We start from the raw sequence: 12444 nt of genomic DNA, 5'->3' as shown, positions 1-12444 counted from the left end.
AAGTGAAGCAAATCAAGGAAGTAGAAGGCTGCAATGTGCAATGGGTCAACTACATGTATATTAAAGTCAAAAAGAACTATGAGCCGCTCTCAGCTAGGGCATATCAACTGAATTTGGAGAGAAATACTCCCTCCGTGTAATTTCCATGTGCTTGCTCTGAGTTTCTGGGGAATGTGGAAGGGGTGTGGATAAGGGTGTAGAGCCTGGACACTCAGCGGCACTACCTCCCAAGTACGTTCCCAGGTTCAGGACATCTAGCACTCACTGGGGCTGGCCCAGGCTCCACTTCTTCCCCCCACAGAAGTTTCTGCTTTAAGACAATCCAGCTCCCAGCTCTCAGCCACCTAGACTTTATGGAAACAAACTCCTCTTTACTCTCCTTCTGGTGCAAGTAAAGTCCAGATCTCTTGGTTACAAAGCCCTGGCCACTTTTTGTGCCAAGACTGATTGAGAAGAAAAAAATAACTTTTATTTGGTGATGACCATACCACGGAGAACAGGATAGTTAATTTCTCAATTTGGTTTCCTGCCACACAGGAAAGAGAATCAGAGAAGGAATAAGTCCCACGTATTATCCCTGGAGATTTCAAGTTGGCAGGACAGCAGGATCACACCTGTACACATGCAGAGGTGTGTGTGTGTGTGTGTATGTATGTGTGTGTGTGTACAGAAACACTAAGAAATAGTAGAAATGTGTCTTTGACATCATAGTGCCTGCAACTTCTTTGGTCATCTCTCCCATCTTAAATGTTTATTTATTTATTTTACTTGAAAGGCAGAGCAGCAGGGGAGGGGGGGGGGTTGGGGGGGAACACACACACACACACACACACACACTACCTTCCATCTGCTGGTTCACTCCCTAAATGCCCACAGCAACCAAGGCTGGGCCAAGTTGAAGCCAGGAGCTAGTAACTCCATCTGGGTCTCCCATGTGGGGTCTCCTGTGCCAGTGCTACTCATACCCCTATACTTTCCCCCAGACTACAGAGGATACCCACTATATGTCCTCTGGAGCAAAATTCTCTCTATTTCCATCCCCACTCACAATTGTCTTCTGGGTGAAAAATGGGTATGAATGGGTTAATAAGATGCAAAATAACCTGCTATTGCTTTAGCAAACCACTGTGTTTCCTAGGTAACACAATGCCTGCATTTCTCCCATTTCTTCCTGTTTCTAAAAGCCCCTATGGAGGGAATGGTAAAAATATTAACTTTGGCCAACACTCAAGCCCTTGCTATTCATCCCCCCTCCCACTGTAGTCCTCCAGCAGTTGACCTGCCTCCTACTTCATGGAAAACATTGAGGCTGTCAGATATGAATTCCCTCAGCGTTGAGATCCCCACAACTCTCTCCCTCTCGTCTTAAAGGGCAAGCTATCATCCTCCACCAGTTCATTTGACTTCATCTGGTCTCATTTCACACCACAGGGTTGATTAAAACGCCCCTCTTGCCTGTATTTTCAAACTCTAAGCATCTAATAAACATGTTGCTGCCTCCTAAGCCTAGTAGAGCTTTCAGAAAAATTAAAATCAAGCTAAGAAATCTGATTTCCCTCTGTCCTCCACCTGCACCCTCTTAGCGAAGTGTCTTAGTTCATTCTGTGCTGCTGTAACAGAATACCCCTCACAGTCATTTATAATGAACAGAAATGTATTTGGTTCATGGTTCTGAAGGCTGTGAAATCCAAGATCTAGGAGTAAGAATCTGGCAAGGGCCTAGGTGATGCATCATCCCATGATTGAAGGCATCCCATGGGGGGAAAAGAAGGATGAAGGGATGGAGAGAGAGAGAGACAAGGAGAGAGAGGGAGAGAGCATGAATGCAGTGGCCAAGCTCATTCTGTCATAAGGAATCCATTCATGAAGCCCACCTGGTCTAATCACGTCTTGTTAGATCTCGCCTCCCAATACTGTGACCTTGGGGATCAAATTTCCAACCTATAAATTTTGGTGGAGGCATTCAAACCATAGTATCAAGCTTCTCAGATGCAAACATATTGTTTGAGAGCTAGATCTCCTCAACTCGCATCCTCTCACCCGCTAGGTCACTGGAACCAGCCTTCCATCTTTCTTATGCCACACTGATAGGACTCTGGCCCAGACCCAGGTAGTCTGGGACTTCTTATCTAAGCTAACTTACCTCTTTAGCCTCCATTTTTCTTGATCTGTCATAGCACTAAGCATTGTGACTCTCTCCCTCCTGGAAATTCTCTTTCCTCCACTTGCTTCTGTCAGAATGCCCTCTCCTGTCATCTTCCTACTACCTGGAGATTTTATTCTCAGTACCTTGGTGGTTTCTCTCTCTCTCTACCTATCCCCACAATGCTAATCTTCCCAATATTCTATGGTGGCTCTCTTCTCTCTACCACTGGCTAACAACCTGTAGATGGCAAGCACGTAGTATAAATGAGAAATGCGACTATGGGAATGTATGACACTGTCGTATATGCTGGGATTCACAAAGGAGTATGTTCTTGTCATTTATATTTTTAAAAATGGTAACCTCATTTTCTATCTTTTTCACTTTCAGTGGAGTCATGGGTACAAAATCTATTTGACTATCTGTTTATCTCTACTATTAACAAAACAGAGACAGATGATAAAAGACAACTGACATTTGATCTCAGTATTAGGTATAGAGTAGGGAGAAGTTACCCTCTCAAGGAGGCATCTGCTAATTTGTCCTGGCCAATTGTTACCACCAGGGTAATGATTCTCATTTTTTTTAAGTCAGAAATCTGGGTTTTATGTAAAGATCTGTTGGTTGAATATTTACAGCTAATATTTTAAAATTAAAGTAATGTGAGGGTCAAATAAACATGTGTTCAGAACAGCTCTAATCACCAAGGCCAACCATTTTCAACCTTGGCCTAGAATATTGTGCAATGAGCCTTGGAGAGACCTCTGTCCTGTGCTCTCCCTGGTGATCTAATTCAATGCCAGTGATTTCAACCACTACCCAGAGGCTGACACCGCCTGTCCTTTCCCTTTCAATCCAGATCTCTATCTTCAGCTCCAAACCCAAAGACCTGATTGAATATGTTACTGGATATCTCCACCAGGAGGTTCTTTGCTCCCATGCTTTTCAAACATTAATGTGCATGTTAATTATCTGGGGGCACTAGTGAAAATAGATTCTAATTCAGTAGAACTGGGATACTGCCCCCAAATCATGCATTTCTAACAAGTTCCCAGCTAATGCCAATGAGGCTGATCCGTGAACTGCAACTTGAAGACACAGCCCCCATTTGAATACGAGGTCCTTTACAGCAAGTTTTTTTTTTTTTTCCTTTTGTACATTTCTACCCTAACAAAAGTTTGGGGCAAAAGTTGGATGTCGAAGGAATGGGAGAAATAAAGGAGAAATCCTAAACCTTGTCCCATGTAACTCCCTAATGTGTCCTATCTATCCTTGAATTGATGTCATCACTCTCAGAACCTTGATTTAAACTCTCAGTTTCCCCTTTGGTAAGGTTTTTCATTGGTACCCCTCCTCCGACTGCAGCCTCAATGCTTCTACTGACCTTCTACTTCTAAAGAGCAAAACAACCTCAAGTAAGGTGTGGGCTCTAGAACCAGATTGCTGGATTTAAATTCCAGCACTACCTCTTACTAACTCTGTGACTTTGGGCAAATGACTTAACATCTCTGTGTATTAGTTTCCCCATGTATTAAAAGAGGATGATAATAGAACCTAACTTATGAGAGAGAAATAAGGAAATATTTGTTTATAGCATTCAGTAAGTACACAATCGTGTGCTGTTGGCCACATCACTGCTAGCTTCAGCATGGTCAGAGTACTGAGTATAAGGAGGAAGTAGAAAGGTAAAGCTGAATAGGAGACTGAAGCAGACCCTGGAAAGTTGGGTTCCCTGAGCAATGGCTCTATGATAGAGGTTACCGTGTAGGAGGCTTCCTGGTGACTGCTCTTGGGGTCTACACCTGAAGGATCAGGCCAAGGAAGAAGATGCAGTTCATCAATGCACAGGGGGCTTTGAGCTTGGGTTGGCACCTCAGAGTTGTCCTCAGATGGGGGGGAACGGGAGACAGGCCCGTATAGCCTTGCACTAACCATTATTTGCAGGCTACACTGAGAAGGAGGTGTGACTTTGGGCATAGAAGCTCTCTTCAGCCCATCGCAGTCTCTGGAGGAGGATTCCATTGAAGGTGGTCAGTCACCAACTCTTTTTTTTTTTTTTTTGACAGGCAGAGTGGACAGTGAGAGAGAGAGAGACAGAGAGAAAGGTCTTCCTTTGCCGCTGGTTCACCCTCCAATGGCCGGCGTGGCCGGTGCGCTGAGGCCTGCGCACCGCGCTGATCCGAAGGCAGGAGCCAGATACTTCTCCTGGTCTCCCATGGGGTGCAGGGCCCAAGCACTTGGGCCATCCTCCACTGCACTCCCTGGCCACAGCAGAGAGCTGGCCTGGAAGAGGCGCCCCGACCGGGACTAGAACCCGGTGTGCCGGCACCGCAAGGCAGAGGATTAGCCTAGTGAGCCGCGGCGCCGGCCAGTCACCAACTCTTTTCAGCAGTTGGGGCACAGGAGGCATGAGGTGAAATCTGGGTGGCACACCACAGTTGAGTCAACCATGCTAAAGGCTATGGACTTGATTGTACTGACTATTCGAGTCATTAAAGGGGTTTCCTGGAACAGGACGTGCTGACACCTCCGTGCCTTTGCTCAGTTTGCTCCTTCCACCTCAGTATTTCCTACCTGACTTGGAATCACTTGCGGTGCTTGCTCACTTGTTGAAATGGAAGTCAAATAGCTCGATAGTGAACAACCAACTGGGATGCAGCCGGAGTGGCCGTATTCAAGTCCGGACATTTCTACTTAATAGCTCCATGACAGTGGACAAGTTCCTTAAGTTCTCTGTATGTTAAGTTCCCTCAGCTGTGCAATGGAGCCAAGTGCCATGCAGTGGGTTATGAAGAATGCGTGAGTTAATCCACAAAAGGGATTAACATTGTACAGCATGTGCTAAGTGCTCAGACAATGGTAGCTGTTAATAACAATGACGAATTTCAGGTTTTACTTTAGCTCAGACCCTTTGGGGTAGGCTGTAGGAGTTGACATTTTAATAAATACCCTTCTCCTGTCCAAATCATTTTAATCCTCGCTATGATTTGAGGAGATCTGGTTTCCTAGAAAATCCATGTCCATCCTTATTGGCCACCTGATGAAAATGTTCAGCACTCAGTTCAAATGTCATTTCCTGCAAGAAACCTTGGTAGACCAGCCTCACCACCCACCATGCTATGTCCACCTCCCCCTAGCATGCGTAGTCATGACTGCAGCAGCAGTAACCTTTTGACTGTCTCCGCTTGCTAGATGTGGAGCTCTTTCCTTGAAGGGCAGACTTTGCACCCCCCAGCTCCACAGCTGCAGCTCAGCAGAGGCTAGTTGAGTGGATAGAGACAGGCAGGCTCTTTAAAAATCTCAGCACTAAGCGAATCTACTTTAGCCTCTGAAGTTGAAACTGTGGGTCCATACACTGTCACCTATGACATAGCTAGTGAATGTGGGATTTTGTTTTCTAGCCCTTAAAATTTTATTTATTGCTTTTTATAATATTGAGGGTGATTTATGCTCACTGTGTAAAGAAGGCAAACATTTACCCATCATCTCACAGTACAGAAATTACTATTATTACCTCTTCAGTGTGTTTCTTTCATATATTTTTCTATGCATGTGTCTTTAACATAACAGGTTTCCATATTCAAATTAATTCAATTCTACAAATATTTATTGAGCACTTAACATAGGCCAGGCACTATTCTAAGAACAGGGGTTGTTGTGGCCGTCGCTGTGGTGTAGCAGGTAAAGCCACCGCCTGCAGTGCTGGCATCCCATATGGGTGCCAGTTTGAGTCCTGGCTGCTCCACTTCTGATCCAGTCTCTGCTATGGCCTGGGAAAGCAGTAGAAGATGGTCCAAGTCCTTGGGCCACTGCACCCATGTGGGAGACCCGGAAGAAGCTCCTGGCTCCTGGCTCCTGGCTCCTGGCTTTGGATAGGCACAGCCCCGGCCGTTGCTGCCAACTGGGGAGTGAACCAGCGGATGGAAGACCTCTTTCTCTCTCTGCCTCTCCTTCTCTCTCTATGTAACTCTGACTTTCAAAGAAATAAATAAATCTTAAAAAAAAAAAAAAAGAACAGGGGTTACAACAGTGAAGAAAATAGATGAAAGATCTCTGGCCTGTGTAGCTTATATTCAAAATGGAGGAGAGAAAAAGTGAGAAATGATATTGTATGTTGGGAAACAGTAAATACAACAGGGAAGAAAGCAGAGAAAGAGGATGGGGCATGGGGGAGGGGTGTTTGGAGATTTGAAAGTGGTGAGGAAATGCTATCAAAGGATATCTGGGGAAGAGAATTCTCGCAAGTACGGAGGCCTTGAACTGGAAATGTGCCCGTTGTTCAAGGGCCAGCAAGAGGCCACAGTAGTCCGGGCAGAGTGACCAGGGGAGGAGGAGGTAAGCACACTCCTGGACATTTAAAGATCAGGTGAGTGGGGAAAAGCAGATCCTATAGGGCTTTGGAGGGTGCTGCAAGGACTTCTTCCACTCTGAGTGAGATGAATAGGTGTCTTTAGATATTCCCGTGGTTTCTGGCTTTTCTGCTATCATATGTCGTGCTTTGTAATCTTTCTGCACAAATCTCTGTTTGCATCTCGGAACATTTTTTCCCTAGGGAAAAAAAAATCCTGGAAGTGAAACTTCTTGCTCATAGACTAGGAATAATCTGAGGCTTTTATGCATATTGCCAACGGGCTTTCCAGGAAGCCTGTACTCACGGGGCAGGCACTGTGGTGTAGCAGATAAAGCTGACGCCTACAGTGCTGGCATCTCATAAGGACACTGGTTCAGGTCCTGGCTGCTCTACTTCCGATCCAGCTCCCTGCTATGGCCTGGGAAGGCAATAGAAGATGGCCCAAGTCTTTGGGCTCCTGCACCCGCGAAGGGAAACCGGGAGGGGAGGCTCCTGGCTCCTGGCTTCAGATTTGCGCAGCTGCGTCCATTGCAGCCATCTGGGTAGTGGACCAGAGGATGGAAGACCTCTCTCTCTCTCTCTCTGTAACCCTGCCTTTCAAATAAATAAATAAATATTAAAAAATAAAGCCTGTACTCACTAAAACAATATAATTTAGTTCAACCAAATATTTGCTGAGTGTCTGCTATGTACTACACATGGTCTAGGGACTTGAAATACAACAGTGAACAAAATGAATCTTAAAATTTCACTCTTGTAGCTATTTCCTGCACATTTTCAAGCTAATCAGCCGATTGTCTTATTTCTTTAAAAGCTCTTGAAAACCTTTGAAAATAATATAAAGGATGAAGGAAGTTTGGAAACAACTTTTAAAAGACTTGACACATATCTTGGGAAAGAAGTAGTCCTCAGGTGAGGGATATAGGCCTTAAGAATTCAGCTGAAGCCAAAAAGCACATATAATAGAGCTGTTGAATTCTGAGGAGGGAGAACTCTTACTTATTTCCAAGTAACTTGAGAACTGGCACCTTGAATGTGCCCTTCCCACCCAGCATTGATTCTGACATGAGAGTGATGGGAACTTTTCTTCAATCATCTCAACATCCCAGTATTACCTAATAGCTCATGTTGTTTAACATCAAAGCTGGTTTGAAAGCATCTGTATTTTCAAACTGTATCACTTCTTGAGGTTTTCAGTTGTACAAACTTTTTTTTAAAGATTTATTTATTTATTTGAAAGTCAGAGTTACACAGATAGAGGAGAGGCAGAGAGAGAGAGGTCATCCATCCGATGGTTCACCCTTCAATTGGCCGCAACGGCCGGAGCCGTGCCTATCCAAAGCCAGGAGCCAGGAGCTTCTTCCAGGTCTCCCATGCGGGTGCAGGTGCACAAGGACTTGGGCTGTCTTCCACTGATTTCCCAGGGCATAGCAGATAGATGGATTGGAAGAGGAGCAGCCAGGACTAGAACTGGCACCCATATGGGATGCCGGCGCTTCAGGCCAGGGCATTAACCCACTGCGATACAGCACTGGCCCCCGAACTTTTTTTTTTTTAAGATTATTTATTTGCGAGGCAGAGTTACAGACAGACGGAAGGAGAGACAGAGAGAAAAGTCTTCCATCCACAGGTTCACTTCCCAAATGGCCGCAACGGCCTGGAGCCAAGAGCTTCTTCTGGGTCTCCCACGTGGGTACAGGGGCCCAAGCACTTGTGCCATCTTCTATTGCTTTCCCAGGCCATTAGCAGAGAGCTGGACTGGAAGAGGAGTAGCAGGAATACGAACCAGCACCCATATGGGATGACAGTGCTGCAGGCAGAGCCTTAGCCTACTGCGTATAGCGCTGGCCCCATTTGTACAAGCTTTCTACCACCCATGTAAAGCAGGACTTCCTTTAAGCCACTACTTGTCTAAGGCTACACAGAGCTGTAGCAGCTAGAACACTAGATTGTCATAGATAAGACTCATGAGTTCCCCCTCAGCCTTCCATAAAACAATTCCCCCATTTTTAATAGTGGTTATCTTGGAAGAAAGAGAATTGTGAGGATAGGACCAAGTGTTGGGGGCCCAGTGGAATATGCTGCCGCTTGGAACGCCCGCATTCCATATCAGTGCCTAGGATCAAATCACTCCTCCACTTTGGAGCCAGACTCCTGCTAACCTGCACCTTGGGACTCAGTAGGTGGCCCAAGTACTTGCATCCCTGCCACCCATATGGTACACGCAGATGAAACTCTTGGCTCTTGGCTTCATCTTGGTCCAGACCTGGTATTTCCAGCATCCGGGGAGTGAACCAGTAAATGGAAAACAGATTCTCTCTCTCTCTCCCCCCGCCCCCGCCTTTCAAATAAACAAATCATAGGAAAAGAGTAAGAAGAGAAGCTTTATCTTACATATCATTCCATAGTGTACAATCTCTAAACTTAAACAAATGCAAATACAACTTTTTTAAAATTACAAATATGTTTTTTTAAATTCCAGCATGGGTTATCTGGGTAGGGAGCTGATGGCTTGTTTTCACTTTATTGTATTTTTTATTATGTGTCTCTCTTTATTAGAAAACAACAACAACAACAACACTGGGGCGGGTGCTGTGGTGTACTGGGCTAAGCCTCTGCCTCCAGTGCCGGCATCCCATATGGGCACCGGTTCATGTCCCAGATGTTCCACTTCCGATCCAGCTCTCTGTTATGTCCTGGGAAAACAGTGGAAGTTGGCTCAAGTCCTTAGGTCCCTGCACCCACGTGGGAGACCCGGAAGAAGCCCCTGGCTCCAGTCTTCAGATCAGCCCAGCTCTGGCTGTTGCAGCCATTTGAGGAGCGAATCAGCAGATGGAAGACCGCCTCCCCCCCCAACCCCCCCCACCCGGCTTCTGCCTCTCTGTAACTCTACCTTTCAAATAAATAATCTTTAAAAAAAAAAACCTGATAAATCTTTCATTGTTTGTGCAAGTTTTGTAAAACAAAATGTGTGTGTGCTGCCTATGCCTGAAAGAATATAAAGCAAATTGCTAATTATGGGCCCAATTTAAAAACTGGGGGAGCCAGCATTGTGCGGTTGCTGTTTAAGCCTATATAAGTGCTGGTTTGAGTCCCGGCTGCTCCTCTTCCAACCCAGCTCCCTGCTAATGGCCTGGTAAAGCAGCAGAGGATGGTTCAAGTGCTTGGGCCCCTGCACTCACATGAGAGACCTGGATGAAGCTCCTGGATTCTGGCTTTGGCCTGGATGAACCCCAGGTGTAATGGACATTTGGGGAGTGACCCAGCAAATGAAAGATACAAACACATACACACACATATATCCTCTGTGTCTCTTCCTCTCTCTCTGTCACTCCACCTTTCAAATTAAATAAATAAATCTTTTTTTTTAAATTTGAAAGGCAGAGCCATGGAGAATCAGAGGCAGAAAGAGAGAGAGAGGTCTTCCATCCGCTGGTCCACTCCCCAGATAGCTGCAATGGCTGGAGCTGTGCTGATCCGAAGCCAGGAGCCCAGAGCCTCCTCCAGGTCTCCCATGTGTATGCAAGGGCCCAAGGACCTGGGCCATCCTCCACTGCCCTCCCAGGCCACAACAGAGAGCCAGACTGGAAGTGGAGCAGCCGGGACTGGAACTGTCAGACATATGGGATGTCAGCACTGCAGGCAGCGGCCTCACCCACTATGCCACAGCGGTGGCTCACTAAATAAATCTTTTTAAAAAATGATTGTTTGGGGCCAGTGTTGTGGTGTAGGACATTGGGCTGCTCCCTGCAGTGCCAGCATCCCATATGGACATTGGTTCAAGTCCTGGCTATTCCACTTCTGATGCAGTTCTCTGCTAATGGCCTGGGAAAAGTGGCAGAAGATGGCCCTATGCTTAAGCCCCTGCTCCCACATGGGAGACCCGGATGGAGTTCCAGGCTCCTGGCTTGAGACAGACCCAGCCCTGGCCTTTGCAGCCATTTGGGGGAGTGAACCAGTGAATGGAAGACCTCTCTCTATATATCTCCCTCTCTCTGCATCTCTGCTTTTCAAATAAAAGAAATCTCTAAAAAATTGTTTGGGGTGCTAGTAAAGGGAGAAATTAATTTCATTTTCTCACTTTATGCATTTATATATTGTGTGAATTTGCTGTAATGAACATGTATTATCATTCTACTATTTTCAAAAAAGAAATAATACTCTATCTTTTTTCCTGAGGCTAAAAATGCCTTTTGTCCATTGTGGAAATTGTAGAAAAGTGTAAGGAAGAAACTAACAATCACAAAGGTTAACATTTTAGCATGTTTCCTTTCATGCATTTTTTTTGGCCATAGTTGAATTCATACTGTATAAAGTTTTGTATCCTGTTTTTCTCTGTTCAGATTAAAACATAAGCATTTTCCCGTGTTATGATAATATTTGTATAACCATTTTATACAATTCCAGTTGATGAATTAGCCATTTTATTTGAAGTTGGACATTTAGGTTGTTTCCAGTTTTCTTATATTAAAAACGGTCTTCTGATGAGCATCTTAGTAATGAAATCTTTGTTCGCATTTCTAGGTCTTTCCTTATGATAAATTCCTAGAAGTGGAATTAGTGAGTCAAGAAGTAGATTCCTGGAGCTAGTGTTGGGACAGTGGGTAACACACTGACTGGGACTCCTGCATCCCATAGTGGAGCGCCTGGGTTCCAGTCCCATCTCTGCTCCTGATTCCAGCTTCCTGCTAATGCCCACCCTTAAAGGCAGCAGGTGAGGCCTCAGGCACTTGGGTTCCTGTCACGTATGTGGGAGACCTGAATTGTGTTCTGGGCCCCCAGTTTCAGCCTGGCCCAGCCATGATTGTTGTGGGCATTTGGGAAGTGAACCAGTGGATGGTAGAAATTTCTCTCTCCCTCTCTCTGTCTTTCAAATAAATAAAATTAAAATTGTCATAAGAAAAGATTCCTCTAAAACAAGTAGATTTTTTAGATGTGGGATGAACAGATAGAAGAGATTTGTATGAATAACAAGAGGTTATGCCAGTTTCTAGTCCTCCCAACAGTATATGAGAACATTACCACACTGGTGTCCTAATGTTTTCCTCTTTAGTACTAGTGAGATCAAACATTTTTCATATGCTTATTCACCATTGGTATCCCGTCTTTTATACACTTTTAGTTCATTTACCAAGTAGAATCTTGCAGATTTTCTTATCAATTTGAATGATCTCTTAAAGGATATTAACCCTTTGTCTTATTAGTTGCAAATGAAAATATTTTTCATAATCAGTTTTTAAAAATGTCTTGATCATACTTAAAAAAAAAAAAAGGTTCATTAGCCGGCGCCGCAGCTCAATAGGCTAATCCTCCGCCTGCAGCGCCGGCACCCCAGATTCCAGTCCCGGTTGGGGCGCCGGTTCTGTCCCGGTTGCTCCTCTTCCAGTCCAGCTCTCTGCTGTGGCCCGGGAGGGCAGTGGAGGATGGCCCAAGTACTTGGGCCCTGCACCTGCATGGGAGACCAGGAGGAAGCACCTGGCTCCTGGCTTCGGATCGGCACAGCACGCTGGCTGTAGCAGCCATTTGGGGGGTGAACCAACAGAAAGGAAGACCTTTCTCTCTGTCTCTCTCTCTCACTAACTCTGCCTGTCAAAAAAAAAAAGGCTCATTAGACTCCAACTACAGTTTTCAGCCTGTTTCCCCATGATTAGATTGAAGAGGTTTGACAAAACATCTACAGAGGCCATTTCAGCTTATCTAAATTTAGCTCTGGAAAAAAAAATCTGTGTGGGCCTGATACAAAGATTGTTTGGCTCATTACACTTTAAAATCATTTGAGGAGATGGGGGTGGGGTGGGGAGGGCGGGGATGCAAGCAGTTTTTGCCAGAAATTTTTAGAATTCTGCGGTAGGAAGCTAATTCTCTAGTCAAATCTCTTGCATGTTGGGAGGGGGAGTAAACTACGTGCACGTGAACAGAACCCTTGACGGAAAAGTACTGCTCTGGGCTG

Source organism: Oryctolagus cuniculus, chromosome X (genome assembly GCF_051225735.1).
Source record: "Oryctolagus cuniculus isolate XC-2025 breed Fujian yellow rabbit chromosome X, ASM5122573v1, whole genome shotgun sequence".
In the NCBI taxonomy this organism is placed as follows: Eukaryota; Metazoa; Chordata; class Mammalia; order Lagomorpha; family Leporidae; genus Oryctolagus; species Oryctolagus cuniculus.
The sequence above is the reverse complement of the archived record's forward strand: the minus strand, read 5'-3'. Positions refer to the sequence as shown.